Source organism: Theropithecus gelada, chromosome 13, assembly GCF_003255815.1.
Source record: "Theropithecus gelada isolate Dixy chromosome 13, Tgel_1.0, whole genome shotgun sequence".
In the NCBI taxonomy this organism is placed as follows: domain Eukaryota; kingdom Metazoa; phylum Chordata; class Mammalia; order Primates; family Cercopithecidae; genus Theropithecus; species Theropithecus gelada.
The window spans coordinates 50,260,243-50,286,720 of record NC_037681.1 but is presented as its reverse complement, the minus strand read 5'-3'; the positions used below and the strand labels follow the sequence as shown (position 1 = coordinate 50,286,720).

At 39.2% G+C, this 26,478-nt stretch overlaps 1 protein-coding gene across 1 annotated transcript in view; it reads left to right on the top strand.

Annotated features, from left to right (window-relative positions):
• ALK (ALK receptor tyrosine kinase) overlaps positions 1 to 26,478 on the top strand; it is a 715,534-nt gene that overhangs the window by 2,189 nt on the left and 686,867 nt on the right. The gene's annotated exons all lie outside the window — the stretch shown is intronic.

The window sequence follows — 26,478 nt, the reverse complement described above, 5'->3', positions numbered from 1 at the left end:
TACCCCCACCCAGTCTGCTGTGCACTCTCAGACTCATCCTTTCTCTTACATGTTGTTGGAAGAGCCCCCAGAGAAACTGAGGAACAGAGGACAGGAGGGAGGTGTGGAGGAAGGAAGGAAAGTTGTCAATATTCCTTTGGGGAGTCACTAAGAAGCCAGGGAGAAACCATCGTTGGTTTTCCTGCTTTTCTTACCTTTTCCCACTCCTCCTTTCCCCTCTGATTCTTAGCTTGAACGTCAGCAGCAGTTCTTGATGATAGTCTCTGGCAGGCTTGTTTCACTGCAGATCTCCCTGCTGGAGACTCCTAAAATGAGATTTTTCTGTTCCATTTACTCCCTCATTTCTTCCCATTTTCACTGAGTTGGGTGTGTGTGCAGGCACTTACTTCTAACTCTTTCCAGAGTATCCTTTGACTGGAAAACCAGGTAGTTTTGAATGGATGTTCTTCTTGTAAGACAACTGGGGAAGACTTGTGAATAAAATATACAATGCAAATGAATGAGAAAGGCACAGAAAAGAAATCAGGCTTTTAAAAAGCCAACACAGATTCCATCAAGCAAACCCAGCTTCTTTTCTATCATTCTCATCATCAGAAATAAATGAAGTTCTTATGCTCCACTGGCTACTAATGTCTAATATTAATTGGATGGAAAGCATTGAAAAGGGCCCATTGTAGAGCTACAAGTATCTTGCAGGCTTGTCCACACACACGTACACACCCACACATGAGTATTCTCATGCAGCAGGGATATTCAGAAGCTGAGTTTCCCTAGTCATTGCACAGAAAACATACTAGTATGTGACCCCCAAGAAAAACAGAGTGCAGATGCACATTTCAGCATTAGTGTTAGTGGCACTGGCACCTAAAGTGAGCCCTTTTCATTTAGTGCTGGAATTTGTCCATCCTAAGAGGCACTGATGAGTTTGATAGTGCCTTCAGTGAACTGAGATGGAAGACTGATACTGTTGTTCCACCCAAGATATTTTTGTAAAGAACAGCTGGGCTTTAATGTCACTGTGTTTTGTGTGGTTTATTCATGCAACATTCTGTTTTAGTGCCCGGTGTTTTAGTAATGGATACAAAAATGACTTCTCTGGAAATGCAGATTATCTTCTAGTTTCATGCCTATGAGCATCTCTGGAGCTTCCCCATCACCTTTTATCAATGACCATAGAATCCAGCAGTCTATATCAGCTCTTGTCAGATGTTGATGACAGGCAAAACGGCTCATTTCTACAGCCCCACACCTGCCAACTGTAAACAGGTAGGTTGCATGAAGCGATCAGTGAGTGTCTCTGAAGAGTCACATACTTACTTCATTTAAAGAATATACTCCACTCAAGTCTTAAATAAGGTGCTGGAGCCGCTGAGTGGGGAGGTTTATGTAGAAAGGCCTGTGCTCCAAGGGCTTCTCTACTATTGACTGTAGGAAAGCATTGTGGTCTTCCCAAGTCCTCCCTCAGTGGCCCAGTACATTTGGCAGCTGGACCAAGCCCTTATGCATCATTTGACACATCTAGCAATGCTGATTTCAGTAGGAGCCAGGATTCTGCCATTAAAAGGCAAGAAAATTTGGCCAAGCATTTTTCAGCAGGATTGGAATCAAATGATTATTGATAGGATTAAATAAGACACTAAGTGTAACTGGATGAGCTCCCCATGACCTCCAGAGAGACAGACAGCCTATTGAAAAGCACTTCAGGCCTTGTGGTGATCATACTTGGAACAGCCTGGTCTCTCCTGTCTCTGAGGACATATGCTGTCTGCAGTTAGGCAGCTGGCCATGCAGGACTAGCCTCTCTCACATTATCATTGCCTCCCCAGCCTCATTCAGATACAGGCTCCACTGCAGACATCCCCATGGAGTAGATATACTTTGCTATACCTTGTTCTGTGTTTCGGACAACATATATCATTATGGTTCCATTCATTTTCCTTATGAAAATTCAAGGTTAAGTTCTGACACTGGGATTGATTTTGCTATTTATCATGTTTGGAGAAATGGGTTTATTCTTTTTATATAGGCTCTGATTTACAGAAAAAGCATTTAACTCTTCTATGATGTGGGCTCTTCAATTATACAGAGGGAAAGTAGGCATAGCTCAGCTTATTTCTTCCAGTGTCTGCCCAAGTGTCTTGTCTGGAGGTACACAATGATGCTGATGGGGCTATTTGTGGGGAGGGAAGAGCTGATTGTTCTTCCTTGTCTTGTAGTGAGGGGCCTGGAGCAGTCCATTTGACTCAGACCAAAGATAGCTTCCTAAACCTGAGCAGGACCATGACTAAAATAGTAAAAATGAAAAAGTGCCAGTTAGGAGAAAGCAAAACCTTTGCATTGCTTGTGATTTGGGCTGTCTGAGAGGACAGAAAGATGTCTGAGAGGCCTTATAATGCATGAAATGCTAATGGTTTTTCTTTGTGGGTTGCTGTGAATTCTTAAATGGGATCAGCATTTCAAGTCTGAGACAGATCCCAAATTCACCCATTCATGGAGAAGAGGGGAAGAGGCAGTTTCTGGGACTGTATTAATGGTTCTGGCCTCTCCTAGGACAGCCCAAATCATAGAAAAGATGTCTGTCTGCAAGGCTGGCATGTTGCCCACAGTTCCAGTTTGTATCCTGGCTTACAGGTGGTTTGAGATCTGTTTCTGCCATCACCCAGGCAGAGGGCTAGGGGATGATGACTCATGGGATAGGAGGCCTATTTCCCTGTAAGCACTCCCTCCCACTCCAGGAAAGTGGATACATGACTTGGGATTTTACATGTACTACGGAGAGGCCTGAGCAATTTAGAGATGTATGCAATGCAATATACCTCATCTTTGACCTCCCATATCTGTCAGTTCCTTCCCATTTCATTTCTGGAGTGGGCAGAGAAAGCAAAGGAGGATAGAGAGGAAATTGGAGCTCCCAGAAGGGATATCAGTTATTGGAGGTGAATTGGGAGAATTGAAACTAGTCCAGAGAAGAGCAGAGAGCTGATTTAACAGTTGAAGGGACTAATTTATGATGAAAGATGAAAAGAATTAAATATATATGGCTGGGCTAAATGGCGATGAAGGGAAAGCCATGGTAACAATCTACAAATCTCTGAAGAGAGAGTGGCAGTGAAGGAGAGGAGTTATTTAGCGTGGCCCATGGAAGTAATCGGATCATACTTGTAGAAGGAAACTTCGGGTTGGATATCAGGGAAACCTTGTTTTCTGATGTTGATATTCCTTCCTCTGACTATGGAATGGAATTCCAAGGGAGTGGGGAGTCAGGTGAGATGTGGGTCAGACAAGCCGCAGCATTCCTAATTAATCAGTTCTATATTTTCAAATATTGAGAAGTCACAACAGGACAGAGAGCTGGGATGCAGAATGGCGGAAGGAATCATGATCCAAACCCTTTTATGATCCAAACCCTGGAGGCTTTGGACATTGGTGTTTTTAGAGGAAAATAAAAGAATTGCATGTACATCTTTGAAGTTGGTGAGAAGCACTTAAAAAATTGTTAATGACAAGTATTTTGAAATTACTGAATTTATTCTTCCCTGCCCTCCAATTAAACATAGATTATTTCTCTGAGGTGTGATCTGTATATCCAGGGGTTTGGGAGGCACACTCACCAGAGAATTGTGTATCTAAGATACATCTATGGGTGAGTGTATGTGACAAAACATCACTGAGCAGGGCAGAAAGTGACCTGTGTCTTGAGAAGATGTCATCAGTTCTAGATTTGGTGGACTCCTACTGGCTACTTAAAAATCCCTTGAAATGTTGAGAATCTATATTGTCATTTGAAAGATGAAGTTCATTCACATCCAATTTAGCATTTCAAAAATTTTCAAAAGAGAAAGAAGGTCCATGAAGGGTTTTTGTGTAAGGCATGGGAGGAGAGTGTGATTATTAATAAAAATGGATGTCTAGGCTGGGCGCAGTGGCTCATGCCTGTAATCCCAGCATTTTGGGAGGCTGAGGAGGGCAGATCACTTGAGGTCAGGAGTTTGAGATCAGCCTGACAAACATGGTGAAACCCTGTCTCTACTAAAAATACAAAAATTAGCCAGGCATGGTGGCATGCGCCTTAGTCCCAGCTACTCAGGAGAATTGCTGGAACCTGGGAGATGGAGGTTGCAATGAGCCAAGATTGAGCCACCTCACTCCAGCCTGGGCAACAGTGAGAAAAGGATATCTATAAGGAAGTTGGTCTGCCAAAAGTCAGGAGGAACTGGCCTGCAGGTGGGAGGAGAAAAGAATGAGATTCGCTCAGCAGAAGTCTCAGTGCCCTGCCACTCAGGATCACTGCCTGACAACCTCACAACATGAACATTTTTCCAGTCTGACCTGTAAAGGAAATTTTGCCTTTCTTTATAATCGTTATTAGTGTCCTGTTATGGTTATATGGAACTTTACAATTTATAAAGCACTTTCACATTTGTTATTAGTTATTAATCCTATGGTAGGCAGGACAAGTGTTTGCTTTATTTTGTAAATGAAGTAACTGGAATCCAGACATTTAGTAATACTTTTTCCAGGTCTTATAGTACAAAGTGGTATACACCTGGAAACTTTCGTACTGACTAGAACCACAGTTCCCCTTTCCTTCAAATCAGAGTTCTTTCCCCTGAGGGAATCATCTCCAAGTGCAGATTACAAAGAGCAAGACATGTCAATAGGTGAAAAAATGTCCGGTATCCTTGCTAGAAGGCCATGCAACAAATATTTGGTGGGCAATAGCCAGGGCTTGGAAAAATTCCTCGAAATCATTGAGGGCTAGTTTTATCATTAGAAAAATAGGGATAGTAATAGTTCTTAAATGTTCCTAAATGGGGTTAGTAATAGTTCAAGGTGTTGTCATGGGGATTAAATCAGATGATATGTGCACATCCTTAACCCAATGCCTGATGAAAAATAAAGTGCTTCATCAATATGAACCACTGTGGTTTTCTCATGTAATAGCAACAGCAGCACTCCAGAATCTGATCATGCAAGCTGTGCACTCTACAACTCTAGGGGTTCCATATACATTCTAGTCTGTCTGAATGGGGCCATCTGGAGTTGTAATCTCTATGTTTGCCCATGTGAGGCAACCTTGGCAGCAGCAGTTGTGATGCTGTGGTTCTCCATTCAGCGAGCTTCTTACTCCCAAGAGATGAAAGATGGGATGTATGGGAAATGAAGAGAGTTATAAGAGTAGTAGTTTCTACTATTTCACCATGGAAGGTGACTTTCTCAGAAATATGCATGGAAAGGAGGATTGATGTATGGTATTTACTTCCTCCCCATGAACTAATGTCCTCTCCTAAGGCTTTTGACTTTGGATTCAGTTCAAAGGGTCAACCAGCATATTCGCAATCCTGTTCTTTTTTTCTACAGAAAGAAACCAAGGCTTAACTTTATGAAAGTATGAAAGTTAAGATGGAGGAAGAACAAGATAGAGATGTTACAGCAGAATCATTTTCAGATGGCAGATCTTTCTTAACTGAGAGTGCTCTGTCCAGGTCTAGAGACACTGGACTACTGGCCTCTGGTAACTCCTTTATTGTAATTAGCTGAAGATGTGTTCTTTCTATATTTTCAGCGTCACCATTCATTGCCAAGTGGAGAATATGGAGAGAAATGTAAATTACCAACTGATTAATGGACCTGAGCACATTAAGAGCAGTTAAACTTTGAGATGCCATGGAGATATATAACCCAGGGACTTGAGTGGGAGGCTGCCTCAGGAAGATCCCTCAATCTAAAAAAAGAGGCTAAGAATCCACAGAGCATTTTGTACATGGTGGTTTTTATGAACCATAGCTGAGCCATTGCCTCCAAAAGATGCACGTGAACATCATCTCTACTTGGGAGTAGATAAAAAATAGGGCACGTGGGTGAGGATGGTTGTAGGTCCAGGATCACATGGAGAGAGCTAAGAATAAAGCTATCAAGGACTCCTTCTTCTTTACAGCCATTGTGTTGCTCTGTGGTCTAGGGTGTGGCCAATGTTTCTTAACCTTGTGATGACCAGGGCTGTTTCACGGAGGTCAAGATGTGAGCAGGGAGTGTTGGCCTGGTGGTGAGGTAGTGGAGGAGGTTGGAGGCATTCTTCAGTACGCTTTTTGATTAACTGTATTTTTCAGAATAGCTTATTTTTCTTCAGTAAATTTTGTGATGAATTTTTCAGCTGGCTGTTCTGAGCTTGGGTCCTCTCCCAAGGAAATTCTATTAGATTTGCTTTGTGTTGTGGTGTACATATTCCAGAAAGTGGGCAGAGAAGAACTCCCTTGGGGGAAGATACACCCAATCACTTGGTTATTTAAGTCTTTTTTTTTTCTTGCACCTTACCTTTCTGGCTAAGTAACAACAGGTACATGGAGTGGTAGGCAGTCAGAATTCCTTAGAGTAAGAATAAAGCTAAAGGAAGGTATGAAAAAGGTATGAGGTTAGAGGACAAGGGAAATCTAGGCAGGCTTAAAGAAATCAGGAAACTAGCCAAAGGAAATGAGGATAGATTGAACCATTGATTATATTTTTCTTTGACCCCTACTTATCTTTTATTTAGTTTTCACTGGAATGTGAGTTCATGAGGGTGAATATGGAAAGGACTCCTTTAAGCCCGGATAATTAAAGGAAGTGTTCTGTGGCGAGAAGAACACTAGATTAGGTGCTCAAAGACCTGAATTCTATGATGTTCTTTAATTTTTGTTAGCTTTGCAATCTTCTACAACTCTCTTAAACTTGCTAAGCCCATAGATTTTTGTTCCTTGCTTTTGGAAAGCAAATAATAGAGACTTTGTCTCAATTATCTCATGGAGTCATTATGAGCATTGTATAAGATCACCTATGTGGAAAGTTCCAGTTTGGACTATTCTAAGGCAGTGGAAAAAAGTGAATGCACAAGATAATAAAATGTGCTGAGATCCTGCTTTACCCATTCATGATTTCAGCTAACCCTTGGCATTAGGAGCAGTGGTGTAGAGTCCTAGATTTTGAGCCAGGCCCTGGGGTTCAAGTAATAGCCCAGTATGCTTGAAAAGGTGTCCCTCCCCAGGGATAACACCTTCTCAAAATGACATCATTGCATTGAAAGCATTTTCCCCAATTTCAGACTTTTCTGGCAAAGAGTCTAAAAATGGGACAGAGGAACCTTTATTTTAACAACAGAAAATGATTTTTTTTTTAAATTTAAGGGATGACAAGTATAATAAAGTGTATTGACAGTATTAATCTTGTATAACTTAATGATAAGTTGCATGTATAACATCTGTATAATCACCACCCAGATAAAGATACAGAGTGTTTCCAGCACCCCAGAAAGTTCTCTCCAGTCCTTTTCCAGTCTGTATCCACATTCCACTCAAGGTCACCATCCTTCTGATTTGTATGTAAGCAATTAGTTTTGACTATTCTCGAACTTCATGTAGATGGAATCATACCAAACGTACTCTTGTGTTTGTCTTTTCCTACAGAACATGATTTCTGTGAGAGTCATCAATGTTGTGTATAACAGTATTCTTTTTTATCATTATGTTGTATCCCTTTGTATGAAAATAACATCATATATTTATCCGTCGTCTTATTTTTCTACCAAGGAGTTCAATTTGTGGGAAATTAAAAGTAAAACCATCTATTCCAAATAATGAACAGAATAAGACACAGATCTGGGGTTAAAGTCCTACTCTCTTATTTACTGACCCAAGGCTATTTATTTTCTTCTCTCCGAACTTCCCTTAATTGTAAAGTGAGAAAAATAACACCCAACTTCCAGAGATATTTTGAGAATTAAATGGGATAAGGCATATCGGAGATCCCAACCCATGGTTAGTGTTCAACAAGTGTTAGTTTCTTTCCTGAACTCTTGATTATATTTTTGCCCTCGTTGGACAGAGTCCATGCTTCAGAAACTCTTCCTGAAGCAAGGAAGGTAAGTCTTTTGCAAGTAAAGGCGTTAACCCACAGAGGTAAAAGGAACAACCAAGGGCTATGTAAGTTACATGTAAGACTTTTTAATAAATAATTTTGTTTATAAATAAAATAATTTTAAATAAAAATAAAGATTTTTATGTTCAGTAGTTAACAAAGAAAATAAACTATTCAATAAATAAATAATTTTGAAAACTTTTTGGCCTTTTAGTCAGGACTGTTAAGAGAGAAAAATTATAGAAGGAGTAGAAAAAGAAACACAACTATATTTGCATAAAGAGAAAAAATGATGAAGAACAATGAAGTTATAAGTGAAGAAACTGAGAGAGGAATGTATAAGAGGCAACCCAGAAAGAGAGAAGGCGGGAATTATCTCCCAGACACTGAGATGCATAGACATAGAATAAAAGACCAAACAATGACACAAAGAGTGAGGTGGGGGTGGGGGAAGGAGAAGGGAGTGAACACATGACTATTTGGGGCTTGGACGGATGCTGACCTGGTGTCAAAATCTATACTCTAAATCTAGGCTAAAATTATATGCTATTGTTTTTAACTTTATTGAATTCTGATTCACATAGAATAAAATGTGCCCATTTCAAGTGTATAGTTTGATTTGTTTGATAAATGCACACTCCTGGGCAACCACCACCCTAATTAGGATATGGAACATTTCTATCAACCCCAAAAGGTCCTTCTCGACCTTTTGCAAGAACATCCTACACTCCCTGCTCCAGGCAACTTCTGATTAGATTTTGATCACAATAGATGAGTTTTGTCTGTTCTGGACTTTCACAGAAATGAAATCATATAATGTGTTTTCTTTTGTGTCCAGCTTCTTTCACTTAGAATAATGCTTTTAAGATTTATCTGTTTTATTGTATGTGTTAGTGGTCTGTTTTATTTTTTGTTGTTGTTGCTGCTGAATAGTATTCCATTGCATGAACATATGACAATTTGTTTATCCAGTCATCAGTTAATGGACATCTCAAAACTGTTACAGACATGTTGTGTACAAGTCCAGAAGTTGACTGGAGCAGGAATTATAGGGGATTTACTTCCAGTTGTAACAGAACAACTTCCGTTAATTCAGCAACTTAGAAGGAAATATTTCCTTTTTTTTGTTGTTTGTGGGGTCGGTAGTTATGTCCCCTTTTTCATACTTCATACTTGTGATTTGCATTGTTTCTCTCTTTGTTGTCATTCTGGCTAGCGGTTTGGCAATTGTATTTTTTTTTTTTCAAAGAAACAGCTTTTGGTGATACTGATTTCTGCTATTTTTAAAATTTTAATTTCATTGATTTCTGCTCTTATTTTATTAGCTTTCCTTAATTTCGCTTGCCTTGGGTTTAATTTTTTTAAATCTTGTTTCTAGGTTTCTTAAGGTGAAAACTTAGGTCATTCATTTGAGATCCTTCTTTTCTAATATAAAGTTGTAATGCTATAAATTCCCTCTAACAATAGTTTTATTTATATCCCACACTTTCATTCAATTTAAAATATTTTATAATTTTCCTTTTGGCTTCCTCTTTTACCCTTGAGTTATTTCTAAGTGTATTGTTTTATTTCCAAACATTTTTTCTAGATATCTTTCATTTATTGATTTCTAGTTTAATTCTAATATGGTCTGAAAACATGCTTGATTTTATTTCAGTTATTTAAAATTTATCAGGGTTTGCTTTACGGCCCAGAGTATACTCTGTCTTGATGAGTGTTCCATGTGCTCTTGAAAAGAACATGTGTTCTGCGATTGTTGGGTGGAGTGTTCAATCAGTGTCAGTTAGGTAAATTTGCTTAGTAGTGTTATTCAGGTCTTTTGTATCCTGACTGATTTCCTGTCTGTTATATGGATTACAAATAGAGGAGTGCTAAAGTCTCCAAGTTTTTCTTTTGCCTACTTCTTTCAATTCTATTAGTTTTTGCTTGATGTATTTTGAAAATCTATTATTATATGCATACACATTTAGGATTGTTATATCTTATTGCTGATTTGACTATCATTATGTAAAAATCACTTTTCACTTTTTATCCCTGGTAATATTCATATTTTGAAGTTTAATTTTATTATCTTAATATAGTCAACCCAGCTTTCTTTTAATTAGTGCTTATATGGTATATCTGCTCCAGCCTTTTAATCTATGTATTTATATTAAAAATGGGTTTCTTTTAGAAAGTATATAGTTGGATTTTGTGTTTTAAAAAGACAATCTCTGCCTTTCACTTGGTGTGTTAGGCCACTTGTATGTAATGTTATAATTCATATGGTTAGAATTCGGTCTGTCATTTTATTATTTGTTTTTTATGTTTGTCCCCCTGCTTTTCTGTTGTACTTTTATAACTTTCTTGGCATGTTTTGGGTTATCAGAATTTTGGGGGCTGGATTTCAGTGTTAATTCATCTATTGGTTTTTTGGCAAGAGCTCTTTGTACTATTATTTTAGATTTTAGTGGTTGCTCTAGGTTTTATACATACATAGAGAGAGTCTTTTACATCCTACTTAGAATTGATATTTTACCACTTTGATTAAAATACAGAAGCCTTACAATTATATAGGTTCCTTTATCCTCCTCCCCACTTTTTGTTACAGGTATCATTTGTGTTCTTTCTACATAATTAAATCCCTGCTAGATTTTATATATATGTGTACCAGTCACGCATGTTTTAAATAACTTTTAAAAAGAAAAATAGTCCTTTATAGCAGTCCAGATATATACCATTTCTTTTGCTCTTCCCTTTTCCTCAAGTTTCAATATTTTCTATTTTATCATTTCCCTTCAGTCTAAAGAGCTCTTTTTTGCATTTCCGTTAGAACAAGGTTATTGACAATAAGTTCTCTTAGTTCCTGAAGGATAGTTTTACTAGGCTCAGAATTATGCATTGACAGTTCCTTTCTTTCCACACTTTAACTATTTCATTCCTGTGTCCTTCAGAGTTTCTGATGAGCAATCTGCCATTAAATTGTTGTTCCTGTATGTAATTGCTTTCAATACTTTTTTCTTGGCTTTTGATTTTCAGAATTTGATTATGATGGGTCTCTGCATGATTTTATTTGACTTTATCCTGTTTGTAATTTTTTGAGACTCTTGAGTCTATACATTTATGTCTTTCATCAAATCTGGAGATTTTTCAATCATTATTTTCTCCTTTTTATTCTGCACCAATATATTCCTCCCCTCTTTTGAGACTCGATTACACGCCTATTAGATCTCCCATGCTCTTGAGACTCTGCTAATTTCTTTTTTCGAAATTTTTCTCTTCTGCAGATTGAACAATTTCTATTGACCTATCCTCAAGTTTATTGACTCTTTCCTCTGTTATCTCCATTCTGATATAATTATTTACTTTAGATATTGTAGTTTCCAGTATAAACGTTTCATGTTTGACAGCGACTTCTATTTCTTTGATGAGAACTACCTTTCCATTCATTTTCCAGAGTGTTTACTTTTACCTTCTGGGACATAGTCATAACAGCTTCTTTAACGTCTTTGATAATTCCAACATCTGGATGATCTTGTTATTGGCATATGTTATCTTTCCTCTTAAGAATTAGTCATCTTTTTTCTTTTGTGTTGAGTAATTTGAGATTGTATCCTGCAAATTTTGAACATTATGTTGTTTGATCTGAGTTGGGTGTGGTTTGAACCTTTGCTTTGTTCTCAAAGCCTTTGTTGTTCTGCTTTGAGTCTGTCCACACCTCTGCCACTCAGGTGAGCTGAGGCCCTTGGCCAGTTCCTTCAGCAAGTTAGCATATTTCTTTCTCCAGTTCTCTTCTCTTTAGGATTCTCCTTAAACTTAGAGTTTTACCTACCTGTGTTATTGCTGCACAGATTCTGCACTTAGGGTTGCCCTTGAGAGATGACAGCAGAGAGATGATAAAGCAGATGAAAGTAGAGAGATGATAAAGAGAAACAAAACAGGGATTCCCTCCATACTCTTGGGCTGAAGGGACCCCTTTCCCGGTCCTTTAGTCTGAAAGCTGTGGTTTCTACCAGGGCTGCTGGGTTTTTTATATATATATATGCGTGCAATGGAATATTATTCAACCATAAAAAGAAGAATACTGATAATGACATCATATTGTATGATTCCATTTATAGGAAATGTACAGAACAAGCAAATCCATCAAAACACAAAAGAGATAAGTGCTTGCCAGTTGTTGGGTATTGGAGGAATAGGAGTGGCTGCTAATTGGTATGGTGTTTATAATGTGATGAAATGTTTTGGAAAGAGACATTGGAGATGATTGCCCAACCTCGTGAATATATTAACATCGACGGAATTGTACCCTTTAAAATGGTAGACTTCATGGTATGTGAATTATATCTTAATTTGAAAAAATTATTTTAAGGTACAAGTAAGGTATATTTCAGGAATCCCTTTGTGTCTTAAAATGAGTTTATTTTGACACTACACTTTGTTGATAGTTTGACTGAGTAAATAATTCTAAGCTCAAGAGGAATTTTTTTTTTTAATCTTGAAGATCTTTACTATATTCTAGCTTTCATTATGGCTGATGAGATATCTGATTTTTTCTCCTTTATTTTTTATTATTTTTTAATTATACTTTATGTTCTAGGGTACATGTGCACAACGTGCAGGTTTGTTACATATGTATACATGTGCCATGTTGGTGTGCTGCACGCATTAACTTGTCATTTACACTAGGTATATCGTCTAATGCTGTCCCTTGCCCCTCCCCACACCCCACAACAGGCCCCAGTGTGTGATGTTCCCCTTCCTGTGTCCAAGCGTTCTCATTGTTCAATTCCCACCTATGAGTGAGAACATGCGGTGTTTGGTTTTCTGTTCTTGTGATAGTTTGCTGAGAATGATGATTTCTAGCTGCATCCATGTCCCTACAAAGGATATGAACTCATCCTTTTTTATGGCTGCATAGTATTCCATGGTGTATATGTGCCACATTTTCTTAATCCAGTCTGTCACTGATGGACATTTGGGTTGGTTCCAAGTCTTTGCTATTGTGAATAGTGCCGCTATAAACATACATGTGCATATGTCTTTATAGAAGCATGATTTATAATCTTTTGGGTATATACCCAGTAATGGGATGGCTGGGTCAAATGGCATTTCTAGTTCTAGATCCTTGAGTAATAGCTACACTGTTTTCCACAATGGTTGAACTAGTTTACAGTCCCACCAACAGTGTAAAAGTGTTCCTATTTCTCCACATCCTCTCCAGCACCTGTTGTTTCCTGACTTTTTAACGATGGCCATTCTAACTGGTGTGAGATGGTATCTCATTGTGGTTTTGATTTGCATTTCTCTGATGTCTAGTGATGATGAGCATTTTTTCATGTGTCTGTTGGCTGCATAAATGTCCTCTTCTGAGAAGTATCTGTTCATATCCTTTGCCCACTTTTTGATGGGGTTGTTTGTTTTTTTCTTGTACATTTGTTTGAGTTCTTTGTAGGTTCTGGATATTAGCCCTTTGTCAGATGAGTAGATTGCAAAAATTTTCTCCCATTCTGTAGGTTGCCTGTTCACTCTGATGGTAGTTTCTTTTGCTGTGCACAAGCTCTTTAGTTTAATTAGATCCCATTTGTCAATTTTGGCTTTTGTTGCCATTGCTTTTGGTGTTTTAGACATGAAGTCCTTGCCCATGCCTATGTCCTGAATGGTATTCCCTAGGTTTTCTTCTAGGGTTTTTATGGTTTTGGGTCTAACATTTAAGTCTTTAATCCATTAGGTGTAAGGAAGGGATCCAGTTTCAGCTTTCTACATAGCTGATTTTCCCAGCACCATTTATTAAATAGTGAATCCTTTCCCCATTTCTTGTTTTTGTCAGGTTTGTCAAAGAGCAGATGGTTGTAGATGTGTAGTATTATTTCTGAGGGCTCTGTTCTGTTCCATTGATCTATATCTCTGTTTTGGTACCAGTACCATGCTGTTTTGGTTACTGTAGCCTTGTAGTATAGTTTGAAGTCAGGTAGCATGATGCCTCCAGCTTTGTTCTTTTGGCTTAGGATTGTCTTGGCGAGGCAGGCTCTTTTTTGGTTCCATATGAACTTTAAAGTAGTTTTTTCCAATTCTGTGAAGAAAGTCATTGGTAGCTTGATGGGGATGGCATTGAATCTATAAATTACCTTGGGCAGTATGGCCATTTTCATGATATTGATTCTTCCTATCCATGAGCATGGAATGTTCTTCCATTTGATTGTGTCCTCTTTTATTTCATTGAGCAGTGGTTTGTAGTTCACCTTGAAGAGGTCCTTCACATCCCTGGTAAGTTGGATTCCTAGGTATTTTATTCTCTTTGAAGCAATTGTGAATGGTAATTCACTCATGATTTGGCTGTCTGTTTGTCTGTTATTGGTGTATACGAATGCTTGTGATTTTTGCATATTGATTTTGTATCCTGAGACTTTGCTGAAGTTGTTTATCAGCTTAAGGAGACTTTGGGCTGAGACAATGGGTTTTTCTAAATATACAGTCATGTCATCTGCAAACAGGGACAATTTGACTTCCTCTTTTCCTAATCGAATACGCTTTATTTCTTTCTTTTGCCTGATTGCCCTGGCCAGCACTTCCAACACTATGTTGAATACGAGTAGTGAGAGAGGGCATCCCTATCTTGTGCCAGTTTTCAAGGGGAACGCTTCCAGTTTTTGCCCATTCAGTATGATATTGGCTGTGGGTTTGTCATAAATAGCTCTTATTGTTTTCAGATACGTTCCATCAATGCCGAATTTATTGAGAGTTTTTAGCATGAAGGGCTGTTGAATTTTGTCAAAGGCCTTTTCTGCATCTATTGAGATAATCATGTGGTTTTTGTCTTTGCTTTTGTTTATATGCTGGATTACATTTATTGATTTGCATATATTGAACCCTGCCTTGCATCCCAGGGATGAAGCCCACTTGATCATGGTGGATAAGCTTTTTGATGTGCTGCTGGATTTGGTTTGCCAGTATTTTATTGAGGATTTTTGCAACGATGTTCATCAGGGATATTGGTCTAAAATTCTCTTTTTTGTTGTGTCTCTGCCAGGCTTTGGTATCAGGACGATGTTGGCCTCATAAAATGAGTTAGGAAGGATTCCCTCTTTTTCTAATGATTGGAATAATTTCAGAAGGAATGGTACCAGCTCCTCCTTGTACCTCTTCTACCAGGGTTTCTATTTCAGGGTTTCTATCCACAGTCATGCTGGCTCTATTGAAGGGTCACCATCATGAGATAAGAAGGAAAAAACAAGTAAGTGTAAATTTTCCTTTGTACTCACTGAATCATAAGCTCCTTTCCTTGTCCTTTCGGTGAGAAAGAAAAGATTGCTTTGGGCCCCTTAGCTGTCCATGGCACCACCACCACAGATTTTCTGGGTGCCTGCATTCGGTTCATAGACAAAAGAGGTAAAAACAGAAGACTTGCCTTCATATGAATTGATTTTTTTCAGGTTTTGACTCTCTTCCTCAGTGTTCTTGATTTCACTTTTCAGAGTCCCTATTAGTCATTTTTTTTGTTTGTTTTGGTTTTTTCTTGTTATTGTTGTTGTTGTTTTGTCCAGAGCATTTTGGTTGTAAAGAACAGAATGAATAAGACTTAGTGGACTTATTTCATCTTGGCTGCACTGGGAGTTTCTCATTTCTATGTTGAATCAGAGTTTCCATCTATAATTTTTTTCCTTTAGCCTTTAATATTTAATGTTGTTCTATTTGGTATTTAAATTATCTCAGCATTTGTTTGCTGAAAGTGACTTTATTCTGCTTTCATTTCAGAGAAAGATTTTCACTGGATATACTTTCAGGTGGATAGCGCTTTAATGCCGTTGCTCCATTGTTACATGGTTTGCATTATTTCCAGTGAGTCAGAGAATTTCCTGAGTCAGAGATGCTCTTTACCTGTTTCCTGTTATGTCTTTCTCACCTTCTGCCTTCCTTAGGATTTTCTTTTTATAACAGGATTTTAGAAGTTTGATTAATGATGTGCGCTTATGTAATTTGCTTTGTGTTTTTCCTCCTTGCAATTTGTTGGTAGACTCTTGGTTTTCTTTATATTTTTCAGCACATTTGGAAATGTTTTAAAAAATTGTTTTCTCTTCCTCCTTTCTAGGAATTCAGTTACAATTGTGCTACACTTTTAAGGCTCCCATATTTTATTAAGGGTCTGTTCATTTTTTTTCTCAGCCCCTTTTCTCTCTGTATTTCAGTCTGCATAGTTTTTATTGCTTATTTTGAAGTTCACCGTCTTTTCTTCTATAGTGTCCAGTGTGCTAATAAACCAGCCCATGTAATAAATTTTCACTTTAGATACTGCATTGATTTTCAACTCTAGAATTTCTACTTCCATTTTTATTTCTATCTTCATTATGTTTATGTTTTTCTCTAAGTCCTTGAACATATATAACAGCTATTTTCAAGTTCCTTTCTACTAATTATAGTATTTCTATCATTTCTATGTCTATTTATATTGATCAGTTTTTCTCTTGGATATAGGTCACATTTTCCTGCTTCTTTGCATGCCTTGGTTTTTTTTTGGCGGGGGGGTGTTGTGCATTATGAACATTCCATTGTTGAGTGTGTGGATGTTTTTGTCTTCATTGAAAAACTTTTGAATTTTGTTTGACAGTTAATTTACTTGTCCATCAATTTTATACTTTCAAGGAGTATTGTCAAGCTTTGTTTGAGGGAGTTTAGAGAAGTCTTTATTCTATGGTTAGTGTAAGCCTCCTCTTAAGGTTTGACCTTTCTGGAGTCTCCATCACATGCCTTAGGTATTCAATGCGGTCTCTCCTCTCTGGTTCTTAAACACTTAAAAAACATTTCCCAATTCCATGTATGAGCTGTAGAAATTGTTTGGCTTACACTTCCCTGATAGCTATTCTTTATTTGGTAGCTGTTCTTTGCTTAGTCTTGTGAAATCTCACTCTGTGAATGCACAACTTAATATTTAGCCAAAGACTCAAGGGGACTCCTAGGCAGTTTTGTGGAGCGTGCTCTCTCTCTCTCTCTCTCTCTTTCTCTCTCTCTCTCTCTCTCTCTCTCTGTGTGTGTGTGTGTGTCTAGTTGTGCCTTCTCTGGTTTGCTCCCTGGAAATTCGAGCTGCTTCAGCCTTCCTAGACACCAGTCTCCATGACCTCAAGCCAGTGAGGCCACTATGCTCTGTTTGGCTTTCTCTTTCCTATGTCAGAGTCTGGTAAATGCCTCTAGGCAAAAAATCAGGACAGTGCTAGGGTCTACCACATACGTTCTCACTCTTTCAAGGATTATAGATGTAGTCCTGCATTGGTGATTATTCCACAGTTGTTTTTTTTTTTTCAAATATTTTGTCAGTTTTACAGTGATTTATGGTAGGAAGGATCGTCCAGTGCTCATTCTTCCATCATGGCCAGGAGCCTATATGATACGCTTTGGGATCTAGGTCATACTAGCCTGTCTCCTGAGACACCATATAGATCTCCAAGGGAAGTGTGCACCAAAGAGAAATTAGACAAGGGAATCCTTTTAATGGAGATCCATAAGTTTGAATTTTTGCCTGAGGAAAGGCTTATTTATTGGTTTAGTGTTTTTTTTTCTTTTAAATTGAGCACTTGCCAAGATGAATGAAGTACAGTCTCTTCCTCCCAGGAGTTCACAAACTAGCTGGGGAGAAAAGGCAGACAAAGCATGCTAATAAATAACTCCAATAAAAGGCAGCACTTGAATGCTAAGCAAATGGTGCAGGTGGTTGTAGTGGTTGGATAGAGGGTTGGTGAGGTCAGTTCCTGCTGGGGTGATTCAGGAGACTTTCATGCTGTCCCTCCAGATCTCAAAAGCATTCCCTTAAAGGCGGATGAGCAATACTTTTCAGTGCATTATGGGAGAGGTAAAGTTTCTCGGAGACAGGGAACTATAGCTCTGGAATTTTAGAAACAACAAGCTTATTGCCTTTTGGCAGGGAGTCAGGTCAAAGGATATCTGCTGAGAATGATGGTTTCCTTTTGAGATTGAGGTAGAAGTGAGTAAAAAATAAAAACACTTCCAGAAGGAGGTAATTTGAAAATAGGGTCTTGGAGAGAGGGCAGATTTTTACTTGGAAAAGAGAAGGGCAAAGGGTCTTCTGAGTTGGGGCAAGAGCCAAAATAACGCCCAGGTGAAGAACAATTGGCTAGAGAAAGGGAGAGATAGGAGAGGAGAAAGGAGAGACAGACAGAAAGGCAGACAGACTGTGTGTGTGTGTGTGTGTGTGTGTGTGTGTGTGTGTTCTGGAGAGTAGAACCAGCCAGAGCAGAGAGCTCTAAGGTGCTAGGTCAGATATTCTGAACTAGCGGGTAGCCTGGGTTTTTGTGTCTGGAATTTTGACTTGATGCTAGAGAAATCTGAACCTATTTAGGTCTTGAGTAGGGGAGTTGCATTTTGACTGCATATTGACTGCAGATTATTCAGGAAATGTATTTTAGTGTGGGTCTCAGGCCTGGATGTAGAGAGAGCTAGTGTTGGAACCCCGTGAAGCTGTTACACCAAATTAGGAATGAAAGTGTCAGAGCTGGGCCAAGAGATGCCCAGATATAAGAGGAACAAAAGTGTAAAGTTTTGACCCAGGAACCTTGACAACTTATGGTTCACTGATAAAGAAGACAGTTGGGAAGAGGATCTGGTTTGAGGGGCAAGTGGTTGGCATGACAATAATTCTAGTGTGGCATCCATCCAAAGATGAGGGTATCTGGGACACACGTGAAAACATGGGCCTGAAGCAAGAATGGGGAAGAGGTCAAGGCTGAAGATATGAATGTGGGAGCTATTTACACACACCTGGTAGTTTAATTCTTGAAAAAAAGAGATGACTTTTCCAGAGGATGTAGAGAGAGGAAAGAAGGAAGGTCACAGCTTAGATTTAGGAAAATTCATAATTAGACAGTGGAATAGAGTCAGTGACGTCACCGGAAAGAATTTTCTTACAAGAAGGAACAGAGGCCTCTGGATCATGTGGTATCATAGAAGCTCAGCAAGGTAGATGGAGTGGAAAGACTATTGTGTTGGACCAAGAGCAATTCGCAGAGTGTCTTGTAGAGAGCAGGAACAGGCAGAAGGAAGTTTAGAGACAGTGCTAAAGAAATAGAAGCAAAATGTGTTTAAGTAGTCATTTAAGAAGTCTATCTGTGAAAGAAAGACGAGAAAGAGAATGAAATATCAGTGATGTCAGGGTTCAGCAGCATGGAGAAAACACATTTTATGATAGAAAACCTCTTAATGTTGAAAATCAGGGGGAAAAAGCGAAAGAGAAAAGATTTCAGGTATCTGAAAGAGGATAATTGTATAGCAAAACCATTCAATCTAGGCATTGCAGACTCATACAGGTATTAGATGCCATTATATCTAGGGCTCTGTCTGCTTCTGGAGTCTCCTCTTAAAATAGAGTTCATTCAATCTGATTTAAAAAAATATTTCTGCTACTCGGGAGGTTGAGGCAGGAGAATGGCCTGAACCCAGGAAGCGGAGCTTGCAGTGAGCCGAGATCACGCCATTGCACTCCAGCCTGGGCAATAGGGCAAGACTCTGTCTCAAACAAAACAGATATATATATATATATATATATATATATATGTATATATTTATTTATTTCTGGGGATGTGGAGATCACTGTTTTACAAGGCTGCCCTGTTGCTTGTTGGACAAATCTGTTAGGAAAATATTTAATAGTGGCTAAATTCTGTTCCTCTGTAGTTTAATGGTAACAGCTACCATTGAACAGTTTGACATAGACTGTTTTATTTTATCCTCACTATAATGTGGTATTTTTAAGATTTTAGTATTCCTTTCATTTTCCAAATAAAGAAACTGATGCTCAGTGAGGTCAGGTAACATGATCCAGGTTGCACAGCCAGTAAGTGAAGGATCTGGTATTTGAATTTCAACCTGTTTAACTCCACATCTATAATCTCTCTGTCTTATGTCTTTTGCTTGTGACTGTAGTTCGGCTGACAAGTATTAACTTCTCTCCAACATGAGGGTCCTTCAGACATTTAAAGTCAGTTATTCCACATATCCTGGATATTTTTCTTTGTCTCCTCCTTCTTTTCATTCTCCTCCTCTTTTTCTCCTATCCCTTTTCTTTAAAAAATCATTAATTCAACAAATAATTATTGGGCAGCTTCAGTATGTTAGACACCATGTTAGATGCTGCACAGACAGCAATGAACAAAACAGACATGGGCTTTGCCCTCATGGGATTTATAGAACGGTGAGGGAAGAATATTAAATGTGCAAATGAGCAAATAAATATATAATGAGAAATGATGATACATGCTGGGAAGGAAACAAACATCTCTAGCCCCCTTGTCACTCTTCCTCATTCACCACGGATTTCACAGCGCTCACTGAGCCTGCTTCTTCCCCCCGCCACCCCACGCCCTCTCCTCTTAAAGCATGGCCCCAGATGAGGACAACGTTTTGCTCCTGTGATTTGACCCTCTGAGTATAGCGAGGCCCTTGAGCTGGGAAACCTGTGTTGTTGCAGTTTAGCGGTAGGCATGGGCAGAATTGTAGGCAGGGGTACAATAGAGAAGGAAAACAACCTCCTCCTCTGAGATGAGAAGACAAATGTATCCAAGGCCATGCAGAGATGAAAGGCAGAGAGCCCAGGAGTGGGGCCAGGCAGCGGTCTCAATCTGTTCTGTGAAGTACGAGCAAAGGTTGTGCTAAATAGATCACGAAGCCACGCGTCCCCTTCCATTCCTCACATCCTGCCTTTCCCTTCATGCTCCAGTCTCCTTGGACCCACACATCTGCTTGACAAATGCAGCCAAGGGGGAAAGCATAAAGTTTACTAAATAGAATGCTTCACTGTGGGTGGCTAAGGTAGGAAAAGGGATTCCTTCTCTGCCTCTGTCCTTCCCTCCCTCCTCCCTCCCTCCCTCCCTCCTTTCCTCTCTCCCTCCCTCCTTCCCTCCCTTCCTTCCTTCCTTCTTCTCTTCCCTTCCCTCCCCTCCATCTCTTCCTTCCCTCTTACCTTCTTTCTTTCATAGTATTAATCTTGACACCATAATTTGGAAGAATCTGATTGGAGAAAAATGTCATGAAGCACAAATGCAGATTTGATATATCTGACCTTTCTTCTCTTCAGAACAATAAATGTCAAATAGCTTAAAATGACAGCCAGGATAACTAGAGATTATTTATATGCTTAAATATTTAGGCGAGAAACATAGTTTAGACTTAAGTCTAATTTACATGAAGATGCTGACCTATGTGAATCAGAAGCACTTTAAGGGAACCATCACAAGCAGTGGTGTTTGCATTTCAGAAAACAGAAAATGTGAAATAGAAAATGTGAAAAATCAGAATAGAGTGAAGTGGTAAATGACCCTTGATAAGTAATGAGAATGTTTGATAACATCAAGAAATTACTTTGCAGCACAAAATTGTGTTTGCATTTTTCATATCTGAGTGGTGTGGTGGCATCTGGAGAAGGACCCACAACCCACATGTCCTCTCCTTTATCTGATGCAAAGTATTTTATATGTGCATGTGTATGTGCATCATTTATCCCCATTTTACTGAAGACACCAACAGAAGGAGGGAGAATTGTCTTGCTCCAGCTGTGTAAATCCTGATAGAAGTATAATGCCCCAGACAGAGTGTAATTCTCTACTCAACCTCACACTCAATTATCATCAGGAACAGGCTCTGAAAGGTGGGTTTCTTGTTTTGTTTTATTTTGTTTAAAGAACTCTGAACATCCGTTAACCCATGTACTTCTGAAAAGAGAGGATACTACATTGTGTTAAGGAAGCAGAATCTGGAATTAGTTCTGAGTTTGACTCCCAGCTCCAGACATTCTTAAGCTGGTATGAAAATAGTTTTTCTGATCTTAGCATCCTCATCTGTAAAATTATAGTACTTGCTTTATAGGGTTCTTTTGATGAGTAAATGAGGTAAATTTTAAAAAGAGTTTAGTATAGCATCTGTCACATGGTTAGAGCACTGAAGATATTATCCATTATCTTCTGTTTTATTATTACTGATGTTGTTATTAATAAAGGGGTTTCCCCTCATTATTTTTTGTGGCTCCCTTTCTATCTCATTTTTGCTGGGATCTAACTATTCTCACAGTTAGAGTTTATCTTGTGGAAAATATAACTAAATAAATGAGGGTCACAATATAATTCTTTAGATATTGAGCACTGGAGCAGCTGTTTTGCTCTAAGAGTGAACGTTACCGGAAAACCAATCCTGTCCCATTATGCATTGCCTAAGGATTCCATATTGAACCAGTGAATCTTTTGTTTATTTATTTATTCATGTGGAAGGATTTTAATTAAATCATAAATAATATTTCCAAAGTCAAGATATTCATTGTCAGATCTCTTATTTCACAGCAGAAAAGACCCTATTTCAATAACTAACTATGAAAATTTAAAAACTGTAATATGAGTTGAAGCAGTGGAAGGAGGGAAGAGAGTTCTTCACCAGGAGTTGTGAGATTAGGTTTTCATTTTAGAATATACTAAGTTATTCTTTTTTAATCTGGGCAAATCACCTAAACTTCCTGAGTCTTTGTTTCTGACAAATAAGTGAGTTCTAATCTCTGTCCTTTTCATATTAAAATCCTATGATTCTAACCTATTTTCTGGGCTGATGCTGAAGCATGACTGGGAAGTATTATTTCTATAAACAGTTGCAGGGCCCATTGGAATTTCATAAAGCAGTAATAAGAAATGATCACCTTCTCTGATTCTTATGTAATTGGTAAATTATGATCAGAGCTGCTTACCTCTAATATGCTTTAAAGACCATGACTAGATTAAGAACATTTATTTTTCCTTCTACCCCAAAGGAAACCCCAAGTGATTTTGATGCTTTTCTGGGTGTATAGCAAACTCACCAGAGCTGCGTTGTTATGGGTTTCTGTTCTAATCATTATAGCCAATTGTGTGAACAGAGGCAGTCAATCCATTGATTGATAGACCAACTGATAGATAAATATCTACTTACATACACACATAGAAACTGTATTTTCTCTTCCTTATTTGGGCAGGGTTTATGTTGGGGTTGGGACTGAGGGACAAGGGAGTGTTTGACTCATCTCTCTCAGATGAGGGACATAGTAGGTGCTCAGTAAATATTTGCTGAATCGGTGAAGGAAGGGAAAAGGAATGAATTAGGGATATAAATGTGGTATATTAAAAGGACTATCTGAGCAAGTTCTTTCTGTCTTTTATAGCCCATGTCCCAGTGAACACAGTATGTGTTTATATATTCATTTGCCCACTTCTTAATGGTTCACTGACTCTTTCCTTAATTCCAATTCTTCCTTCCAACAAATAATCATTGAGACTTCCCATGTGTTCAGGACTTTATACGGTTCTATAGGGTAACAAGCAGTAATTACAAGATGTAGTCCCTGACTTTAAAGAATTTAAAGTCTAATGAGGTAAACAAAAAATATAGGATTTTGAGTCAGAATTTGGGGATTCAAGACTCGACACCATCGTCAGTTAGTTTCATGATCTTCATTTAAACTCTCTGGGTCCTAGTGAAGTGCAGGGATGATAACCCCACCAGGTCGAGGGGATCAGATAAGATGATATGCATAGGTTAGTGCACTGTAAAATCAAAAGCACTGTAAACATTATAGTACATGCTTTAAAATAATACAAGATAATACAAGATGGTGTGAACTTAAGAGCTAAATGTCTTGGGGCAAAGAACAGTGAGTAGGAGTGGTGAGTACAGGCTTCCTCACAGAGCTGAAGCTTGATGGGTTTTGAAGGAGGAGTAGGGTTTGGAATAGTCAGGATGAAAGAGGAATAGCATTCCAGGTGGGAATCACAGAATTTGGAGCACAAGATCAGTCCAGTTTGTCTTCCTGGAGTGCCTAAAATGAGCCTCATGCTCTGCTGGGCCCTCTCAGTTTGGAGAAGAGATTTTATGTTGGTAAGTACAGTAGGATGGGCAGGATGGGGTCAGGACCTTGGAGAGCAAGCAGAGGGTGTTTGACTTTCTCACAGCAGGAAACAGGCAGCCATCAAAGGCCTGATATAAATAGCATTTTAGGAAGATGAAACTGGTAATGGTGTGTGATCTGGATTAGTATGTAGGAACTGAGGTCAGGAATCTGGGGTAGAGGAGAGGGAAGGTTTGGAAATATGCAGATTCAGCAGGATGATGGAGAAAAGGATGGCTTCAGAAAAACTTCACAGGCCTTAGCACAAGAGGCTGAAAAAGAGAAATTCAAGTTTTCTAGCACTTTCTGCCAACAAGATTAGAATAAAAATGGGTCATTTGATAGAAAAGAATTTGGGAAGAAAAAACATTGGGGAGGAAGAGTTGAGTTCCATTTGCACCTGGGTAGCTGAGATGATAGCCCAGCTCCAAGCAGCTGCGTCCTGCTAGCTGGAAACGTGGCACTAGAACTCATGTAAGAAGTCAGGGCTGGGCATGGGGATTTGGGTGTCATCAGCACAGAGACTTCTCATAAATTATGCGCTTTGCTTAGAACTTAATTTCATGTTTTTTTGGAAGATAAGAGAAATGAAAAGCTTCCTGAATTATGGATTATGCAACTGTATTCAAAGTAATTCTCTCTTCCCCCCTCCCCTCTGCTCCCCTGATGAATTTTGTGTTCTGTTCTTCCCTTTGATCCACACCCCCTACCCCTAATTCTTTGCAAACTGAGGAACACAATAAACTATTTCTGTCAGATCAGAAGATTGTCAGTGAAGGGAATAAGGTGATCGAGAATGTTCACCAGAAGATACGCCGATCTTCCAGGCCCCCTCTCCAATCCTTCATAGATCACAGGGAGAGAGACTTTCTCTAGAGGAAAGCAACCATTTATATTTATAGGAGGAAATGTTTAAGGAGCTAAATTCTAAGTTCCCTGGACAGCCCTGTTGTTTGATTTGCAGCTTTTCTTAAGTAAAGCGCTGATTCTCAACGAGAGATGAGCTGCTTGGCCAATAATGCAATCAGATAAAGTAGGGTTTTCAGACCTGGTGGATGGGCTTGAAGCTGGTACTCCTTTCCTGGCACCAAGCTTGCCTTTGTAGTTTGAACTGAGTTAGCATAAACAGCGGGTGCAACACTCAGAAGTTGAATTTTCTTTAGTTTAATCCTCTTTGTCCTCCTCTTCAAAGGGAAAAATTTGCAAGCAGTTTGCTGAGACATGCTCAAGAATTACCTGCCAGAGAGAATATCAGACATGACCTCAGATAAGGCAATGATGAGGAGGGGGGTTGGAGAAAAGAAAAATGTGGCACTGAAGTTTATTGAACATCTATTATATGCCAGGCACTTTACAGACATTCCCATCTAATCTTCACAGCTGCAAGAGATAGATAGTTTTATCTCTGTTTCACAAATGAGGCTCTGTGGGGTTAGGTGACTTGCCCAGGTCAAGTGACTCATAAGTGGCTGAACTGGGATTTGATCTTAGGTTTCTAAGCCTGAGGATCCCCTCCTCATTCCAAATCTGTGCTTTATTCTCACCCCTGCTGTGAGGGAAAGCTTTCTTTCTTTAAAAAGACATTCAGCTATAATTTTCTGGAAGCCTGTGGAGTAGGATGAAAATCGAGTGATTTTCATATCTATCTACTCCTCTTCTATCACTCACTTTCCTTGTCCCTCACTCCTTCTTGATTTCTTTTCTCTTGTTCTCTACCTCTCATAGTGGGATGTGCTCCTTTCTTCTTACATGTCTCTCTTTGGGGTTGAGGGGTTAAAGGATGAGGAGAGTGATGAAGCAGCAGAGTGTCAAGTCCTTCATCTCTCACAGTGTCCTGTGCACTTTTCATCGCCTTTCTGTGAAGCCTAGTCAAGGGCGTTGTAGATGGCCCATGTTTGCTGGTTACAGCTTCTGATTGTCATTTTGACTGCAGATAGTCATAGAGTGAAGTACCCACTCTGTGCAAGGCATCACAGTGGGTGCCAGAAAAAATTATTTTGAAGTGACTAAATTGAAGTTTCCTTAAATATAAGTGAGTGTGCTTACATTTTGCCTATTTAGGAAATAGGGGCTAAGGTGAAAGGAGTGAGGAAGCCAGAAGAGGAGGCAGCAACCCTGCTTAGAAGCCAAGGAGTTCCCTGGTATACAAGGTGATAGCTTGATATGCGGCCTTGGCCACCTGTCCTGGTCCACGATATGGTCCACTGACTGGTCTAAAACTGTTGAGTGTCCAGGGCTCCCTGTTAGATGGCCCATCTCCATTGGCACTGTTCAGGGGGCACCCCATGCAGATTCTCTACTCTCTTTTCTCTTCCCCTGAGATCTATTTATGATAAATGAAAGAATGCATGAACCAGCCTACTCTCAGGATAGATCTGTGTGTGCTTTCTAAAGCCCATTTATCTGGGCAAGACAGGGAAATTGGAGTGGGCCAGAGCCCCTTAAAATGCTCTCAGGTCAGGTCAGCCTTTCAGAGGAGAGTGGCTAATAGTGAGGATTTTAGGTCAGTGAAGAGGTGAGACCAGCTGTGATGCCCATGATGATGATGCCCATGAAGCAGCCACTGCAGTGCTTGGCACATGGTAAGTACATCCTGAATCTTTCAGTTAGAATACATTTGGCTGCAAGTAACAGAGACCCGCTCAGAGTAGCTACACAATCAGGGCTGTGGTCCGTCCTCCCTCCCTCCCTCCCTCCCTCCCTCCCTC